Source organism: Salvelinus alpinus, chromosome 4, assembly GCF_045679555.1.
Source record: "Salvelinus alpinus chromosome 4, SLU_Salpinus.1, whole genome shotgun sequence".
Taxonomy (NCBI): Eukaryota; Metazoa; Chordata; class Actinopteri; order Salmoniformes; family Salmonidae; genus Salvelinus; species Salvelinus alpinus.
The window spans coordinates 3,878,217-3,886,151 of record NC_092089.1 but is presented as its reverse complement, the minus strand read 5'-3'; the positions used below and the strand labels follow the sequence as shown (position 1 = coordinate 3,886,151).

The 7,935-nt window shown below is 44.9% G+C and overlaps 1 protein-coding gene across 1 annotated transcript in view; it reads right to left on the bottom strand.

Moving 5' to 3' along the window:
• LOC139572778 (ephrin-A3-like) overlaps window positions 1-7,935 on the bottom strand; it is a 250,422-nt gene that overhangs the window by 113,764 nt on the left and 128,723 nt on the right. The window lies entirely within an intron of this gene.

The window sequence follows — 7,935 nt, the reverse complement described above, 5'->3', positions numbered from 1 at the left end:
AGGGTGTATAGTGTAGAGTGTATAGTGTATAGTGAGGGTGTATAGTGTATAGTGTATAGTGAGGGTGTATAGTGTAGAGTGTATAGTGAGGGTGTATAGTGTATAGTGAGGGTGTATAGTGTACAGTGAGGGTGTATAGTGTAGAGTGTATAGTGAGGGTGTATAGTGTATAGTGAGGGTGTATAGTGTGTCATGACGTTGCCTGTTTAGGTACATAAAGCCCATTCCCCTCTCCCTGCCACGCCCTGCCTCCCCCTTTCCTTCTTCAACCCATGCTGTGATCACAGAGAGACGTCGTAAATTCCTGAGAATCTCCTCATGGCCAAACAGTATTAGAGAGAGGGTAAACTTTCAGGACAAAGAGGTTTCTTCCACCTCACAGAACTTGAGGTACGAACAGATTTCATGTTCCGGAAAAAGTATAAAAGATCGGTGAAGAGTCCAGCTAGCTTCAGAGTTTGTTCTGTTAGGTGACCTAAACTGGGATATGCTTAACACCCCGGCAGTCCTACAATCCAAGCTTGATGCCCTCAATCTCACACAAATCATCAAGGAACCCACCAGGTACAACCCTAAATCCGTAAACATGGGCACCCTAATAGACATTATCCTGACCAACCTGCCCTCCAAATACACCTCTGCTGTCTTCAATCAAGATCTCAGCGATCACTGCCTCATTGCCTGTATCCGCCACGGGTCCGCGGTCAAACGACCACCCCTCATCACTGTCAAACGCTCCCTAAAACACTTCTGCGAGCAGGCCTTTCTAATCGACCTGGCCCGGGTACCCTGGAAGGATATTGACCTCATCCCGTCAGTTGAGGATGCCTGGTCATTCTTTAAATGTTACTTCCTCACCATATTAGACAAGCATGCTCCGTTCAAAAAATGCAGAACCAAGAACAGATATAGCCCTTGGTTCACTCCAGACCTGACTGCCCTCGACCAGCACAAAAACATCCTGTGGCGAACTGCAATAGCATCGAAGAGCCCCCGCGATATGCAACTGTTCAGGGAAGTCAGGAACCAATACACGCAGTCAGTCAGGAAAGCAAAGGCCAGCTTTTTCAAGCAGAAATTCGCATCCTGTAGCTCTAACTCCAAAAAGTTCTGGGATACTGTAAAGTCCATGGAGAACAAGAGCACCTCCTCCCAGCTGCCCACTGCACTGAGGCTAGGTAACACGGTCACCACCGATAAATCCGTGATAATCGAAGACTTCAACAAGCATTTCTCAATGGCTGGCCATGCCTTCCTCCTGGCGACTCCAACCTTGGCCAACAGCCCCGCCCCCCCCGCTGCTACTCGCCCAAGCCTCCCCAGCTTCTCCTTTACCCAAATCCAGATAGCAGATGTTCTGAAAGAGCTGGAAAACCTGGACCCATACAAATCAGCTGGGCTTGACAATCTGGACCCCCTATTTCTGAAACTGTCCGCCGCCATTGTCGCACCCCCTATTACCAGCCTGTTCAACCTCTCCTTCGTATCATCTGAGATCCCCAAGGATTGGAAAGCTGCCGCGGTCATCCCCCTCTTCAAAGGGGGAGACACCCTGGACCCAAACTGTTACAGACCTATATCCATCCTGCCCTGCCTATCTAAGGTCTTCGAAAGCCAAGTCAACAAACAGATCACTGACCATCTCGAATCCCACCATACCTTCTCCGCTGTGCAATCCGGTTTCCGAGCCGGTCACGGGTGCACCTCAGCCACGCTCAAGGTACTAAACGACATCATAACCGCCATCGATAAAAGACATTACTGTGCAGCCGTCTTCATCGACCTGGCCAAGGCTTTCGACTCTGTCAATCACCATATTCTTATCGGCAGACTCAGTAGCCTCGGTTTTTCTAATGACTGCCTTGCCTGGTTCACCAACTACTTTGCAGACAGAGTTCAGTGTGTCAAATCGGAGGGCATGTTGTCCGGTCCTCTGGCAGTCTCTATGGGGGTACCACAGGGTTCAATTCTCGGGCCGACTCTTTTCTCTGTATACATCAATGATGTTGCTCTTGCTGCGGGCGATTCCCTGATCCACCTCTACGCAGACGACACCATTCTATATACTTCCGGCCCTTCCTTGGACACTGTGCTATCTAACCTCCAAACGAGCTTCAATGCCATACAACACTCCTTCCGTGGCCTCCAACTGCTCTTAAACGCTAGTAAAACCAAATGCATGCTTTTCAACCGTTCGCTGCCTGCACCCGCACGCCCGACTAGCATCACCACCCTGGACGGTTCCGACCTAGAATATGTGGACATCTATAAGTACCTAGGTGTCTGGCTAGACTGCAAACTCTCCTTCCAGACTCATATCAAACATCTCCAATCCAAAATCAAATCAAGAATCGGCTTTCTATTCCGCAACAAAGCCTCCTTCACTCACGCCGCCAAACTTACCCTAGTAAAACTGACTATCCTACCGATCCTCGACTTCGGCGATGTCATCTACAAAATAGCTTCCAACACTCTACTCAGCAAACTGGATGCAGTTTATCACAGTGCCATTCGTTTTGTTACTAAAGCACCTTATACGACCCACCACTGCGACCTGTATGCCCTAGTCGGCTGGCCCTCGCTACATGTTCGTCGTCAGACCCACTGGCTCCAGGTCATCTACAAGGCTATGCTAGGTAAAGTGCCGCCTTATCTCAGTTCACTGGTCACGATGGCTACACCCACCCGCAGCACGCGCTCCAGCAGGTGTATCTCACTGATCATCCCTAAAGCTAAAACCTCATTTGGACGCCTTTCCTTCCAGTTCTCTGCTGCCTGCGACTGGAACGAATTGCAAAAATCTCTGAAGTTGGAGACTTTTATCTCCCTCAACAACTTTAAAAATCTGCTATCCGAGCAGCTAACCGATCGCTGCAGCTGGTCATAGTCCATCTGTAAACTACCCACCCAATTTACCTACCTCACCCCCCATACTGCTTTTATTTATTTACTTTTCTGCTCTTTTGCACACCAGTATCTCTTCTTGCACATGATCATCTGATGATTTATCACTCCAGTGTTAATCTGCTAAATTGTAATTATTCGATTTATTGCCTACCTCATGCCTTTTGCACACATTGTATATAGATTCTCCTTTTTTCTACCATGTTATTGACTTGTTTATTGTTTACTCCATGTGTAACTCTGTGTTGTCTGTTCACACTGCTATGCTTTATCTTGGCCAGGTCGCAGTTGCAAATGAGAACTTGTTCTCAACTAGCCTACCTGGTTAAATAAAGGTGAAATAAAAAAAAATAAAAAAAATTAACATGTCCGTTTGTCCCAATGTGGGAAACTCAGGGGAGACGGGGTGGCTACATTACCATACCGCTGTTTGTATAATAACCTCAGATATGAGGTTTACATCTGATTGTTGTATAAAATGAATGAGTGAGTATGATACTGTTTGTATAATTGTGTAATATGATTTTGGACTGTTTAATGAAGAAAAATACAAATCCCTTTTGATTTGAACTAAATCCAAGGACCGCCCCTGAGCCCAGTTTGGGTCAGACATCCTGGGACAGCCCCTCTCTGCTATCCGAATAAAGACTCAACTCTGAGAAATTATCAATAGACCATGTTTTTCTCCATAGGAGGAGAACGAAGGTTAAGTACCATTGCTGAATCTTTAACCATACCACGTGGTTAAACTCTTATACGAATAAGAACAAGTCTTTGATATTGACTACTAGTCTGCAGCTAGGAATTCGGTATCATTGAACGCGAAGAAAGACAACCGCCGAAACATCCATTCTATAACGAATGTCACTCTGAACTATCCACAATAACCAGGACAGAGACAGAAGGAACTCCAACAGAAACTAACTTTTCTCCAGCGGTGAAGACGACACACCGAGCGTAAATATATATATATTGATTGCAATTGTTCCCGAATGAGTGAGCGTTCATGTGTAAGGATTAGCATGTCAATTGTTATAATTATGAACTCTGTAGTGACTTCTTAGTCGAACGCAATTTTCCCTTTGTCTAACAAGCCGCCATGCCGGTTCAGCCCACTAGGGCATATTTCTCCCATCATTTCATGTAACCATTTTAAGTTTGTTTGTTTGTGCATTTCTGTGAATTACTTAGTTAGTAATAAATAAATGATTTAAGACAATTGATGTATGGATGACTCATAGTGAAGACTGGGTTCGTGCAGATAACCAACAATTTACGACGTTTGGAATGAGACTAACGTGAGGTAAAATAAATAAATCATTAATCAGAAGACTATTGATCAGATATGAAAATATCTGAAAGGTTATATTGGGAAATTATAACTTTGTAATCTGACTACTTTCCCTGGTGCTCCCAAATTCATAGTTAATTAGTTACGTTATTACTCAGTTGATCGCGTAATCCCTAATTACAGGAATCTTTGATAAAAACTATAAGTCTTCAATTTATTGATAGCAAAGACACAACAAGTGTATAGTGTATAGTGAGGGTGTATAGTGTATAGTGTATAGTGACGGTGTATAATGTATAGTGACGGTGTATAGTGTATAGTGTATAGTGAGGGTGTATAGTGTATAGTGACGGTGTATAGTGTATAGTGTATAGTGAGGGTGTATAGTGTATAGTGTATAGTGACGGTGTATAGTGTATAGTGTATAGTGAGGGTGTATAGTGTAGAGTGTATAGTGAGGGTGTATAGTGTATAGTGTATAGTGAGGGTGTATAGTGTAGAGTGTATAGTGAGGGTGTATAGTGTATAGTGACGGTGTATAGTGTATAGTGAGGGTTATAGTGTATAGTGACGGTGTATAGTGTAGAGTGTATAGTGAGGGTGTATAGTGTAGAGTGTATAGTGAGGGTGTATAGTGTATAGTGAGGGTGTATAGTGTAGAGTGTATAGTGAGGGTGTATAGTGTATAGTGAGGGTGTATAGTGTATAGTGAGGGTGTATAGTGTATAGTGAGGGTGTATAGTGTTTAGTGAGGGTGTATAGTGTATAGTGTATAGTGAGGGTGTATAGTGTAGAGTGTATAGTGAGGGTGTATAGTGTATAGTGAGGGTGTATAGTGTAGAGTGTATAGTGAGGGTGTATAGTGTATAGTGAGGGTGTATACTCTCTCTATCATCATTATACCATCCCCTCTCCTCTGTCTCTCCCTCTATCATCATTATACCATCCCATCTCCTCTGTCTCTCCCTCTATCATCATTATACCATCCCCTCTCCTCTGTCTCTCCTCTGTCTCTCCCTCTATCATCATTATACCATCCCATCTCCTCTGTCTCTCCTCTGTCTCTCCCTCTATCATCATTATACCATCCCATCTCCTCTGTCTCTCCTCTGTCTCTCCCTCTATCATCATTATACCATCCCATCTCCTCTGTCACTCCCTCTATCATCATTATACCATCCCATCTCCTCTGTCTCTCCTTCTATCATCATTATACCATCCCATCTCCTCTGTCTCTCCCTCTATCATCATTATACCATCCCATCTCCTCTGTCACTCCCTCTATCATCATTATACCATCCCCTCTCCTCTGTCTCTCCTCTGTCACTCCTCTGTCTCTCCCTCTATCATCATTATACCATCCCATCTCCTCTGTCACTCCCTCTACCATCATTATACCATCCCATCTCCTCTGTCACTCCCTCTATCATCATTATACCATCCCATCTCCTCTGTCTCTCCCTCTATCATCATTATACCATCCCATCTCCTCTGTCTCTCCCTCTATCATCATTATACCATCCCATCTCCTCTGTCTCTCCCTCTATCATCATTATACCATCCCATCTCCTCTGTCACTCCCTCTATCATCATTATACCATCCCCTCTCCTCTGTCACTCCTCTGTCTCTCCCTTTATCATCATTATACTATCCCATCTCCTCTGTCTCTCCCTTTATCATCATTATACTATCCCATCTCCTCTGTCACTCCCTCTATCATCATTATACCATCCCCTCTCCTCTGTCTCTCCTCTGTCTCTCCCTCTATCATCATTATACCATCCCATCTCCTCTGTCTCTCCCTCTATCATCATTATACCATCCCATCTCCTCTGTCACTCCCGCTATCATCATTATACCATCCCATCTCCTCTGTCTCTCCCTCTATCATCATTAGACCATCCCCTCTCTTCTGTCTCTCCCTCTATCATCATTATACCATCCCATCTCCTCTGTCTCTCCTCTGTCACTCCTCTTTCTCTCCCTCTTTCATCATTATACCATCCCATCTCCTGTGTCTCTCCCTCTATCATCATTATACCATCCCCTCTCCTCTGTCACTCCTCTGTCACTCCTCTGTCTCTCCCTCTATCATCATTATACCATCCCATCTCCTCTGTCTCTCCCTCTATCATCATTATACCATCCCATCTCCTCTGTATCTCACTCTATCATCATTATACCATCCCATCTCCTCTGTCTCTCCCTCTATCATCATTATACCATCCCATCTCCTCTGTCTCTCCCTCTATCATCATTATAACATCCCATCTCCTCTGTCACTCCCTCTATCATCATTATACCATCCCCTCTCCTCTGTCTCTCCTCTGTCTCTCCTCTGTCTCTCCTCTGTCTCTCCTCTGTCTCTCCTCTGTCACTCCTCTGTCTCTCCCTCTATCATCATTATACCATCCCATCTCCTCTGTCTCTCCCTCTATCATCATTATACCATCCACTCTCCTCTGTCTCTCCTCTGTCACTCCCTCTATCATCATTATACCATCCCCTCTCCTCTTTCTCTCCTCTGTCTCTCCTCTGTCACTCCTCTGTCTCTCCCTCTATCATCATTATACCATCCCATCTCCTCTGTCTCTCCCTCTATCATCATTATACCATCACATCTCCTCTGTCTCTCCCTCTATCATCATTATACCATCCCATCACCTCTGTCTCTCCCTCTATCATCATTATACCATCCCCTCTCCTCTGTCACTCCTCTGTCTCTCCCTCTATCATCATTATACCATCCCATCTCCTCTGTCTCTCCCTCTATCATCATTATACCATCCCCTCTCCTTTGTCTCTCCCTCTATCATCATTATACCATCCCATCTCCTCTGTCACTCCCTCTATCATCATTATACCATCCCCTCTCCTTTGTCTCTCCCTCTATCATCATTATACCATCACATCTCCTCTGTCTCTCCCTCTATCATCATTATACCATCCCATCACCTCTGTCTCTCCCTCTATCATCATTATACCATCCCCTCTCCTCTGTCACTCCTCTGTCTCTCCCTCTATCATCATTATACCATCCCATCTCCTCTGTCTCTCCCTCTATCATCATTATACCATCCCCTCTCCTTTGTCTCTCCCTCTATCATCATTATACCATCCCATCTCCTCTGTCACTCCCTCTATCATCATTATACCATCCCCTCTCCTCTGTCACTCCTCTGTCTCTCCCTCTATCATCATTATACCATCCCATCTCCTCTGTCACTCCCTCTACCATCATTATACCATCCCATCTCCTCTGTCACTCCCTCTATCATCATTATACCATCCCATCTCCTCTGTCTCTCCCTCTATCATCATTATACCATCCCATCTCCTCTGTCTCTCCCTCTATCATCATTATACCATCCCATCTCCTCTGTCTCTCCCTCTATCATCATTATACCATCCCATCTCCTCTGTCACTCCCTCTATCATCATTATACCATCCCCTCTCCTCTGTCACTCCTCTGTCTCTCCCTTTATCATCATTATACTATCCCATCTCCTCTGTCTCTCCCTCTATCATCATTATACCATCCCCTCTCCTCTGTCTCTCCCTCTATCATCATTATACCATCCCATCTCCTCTGTCTCTCCGTCTATCATCATTATACCATCCCCTCTCCTCTGTCACTCCTCTGTCTCTCCCTCTATCATCATTAAACCATCCCATCTCCTCTGTCTCTCCCTCTATCATCATTATACCATCCCCTCTCCTTTGTCTCTCCCTCTATCA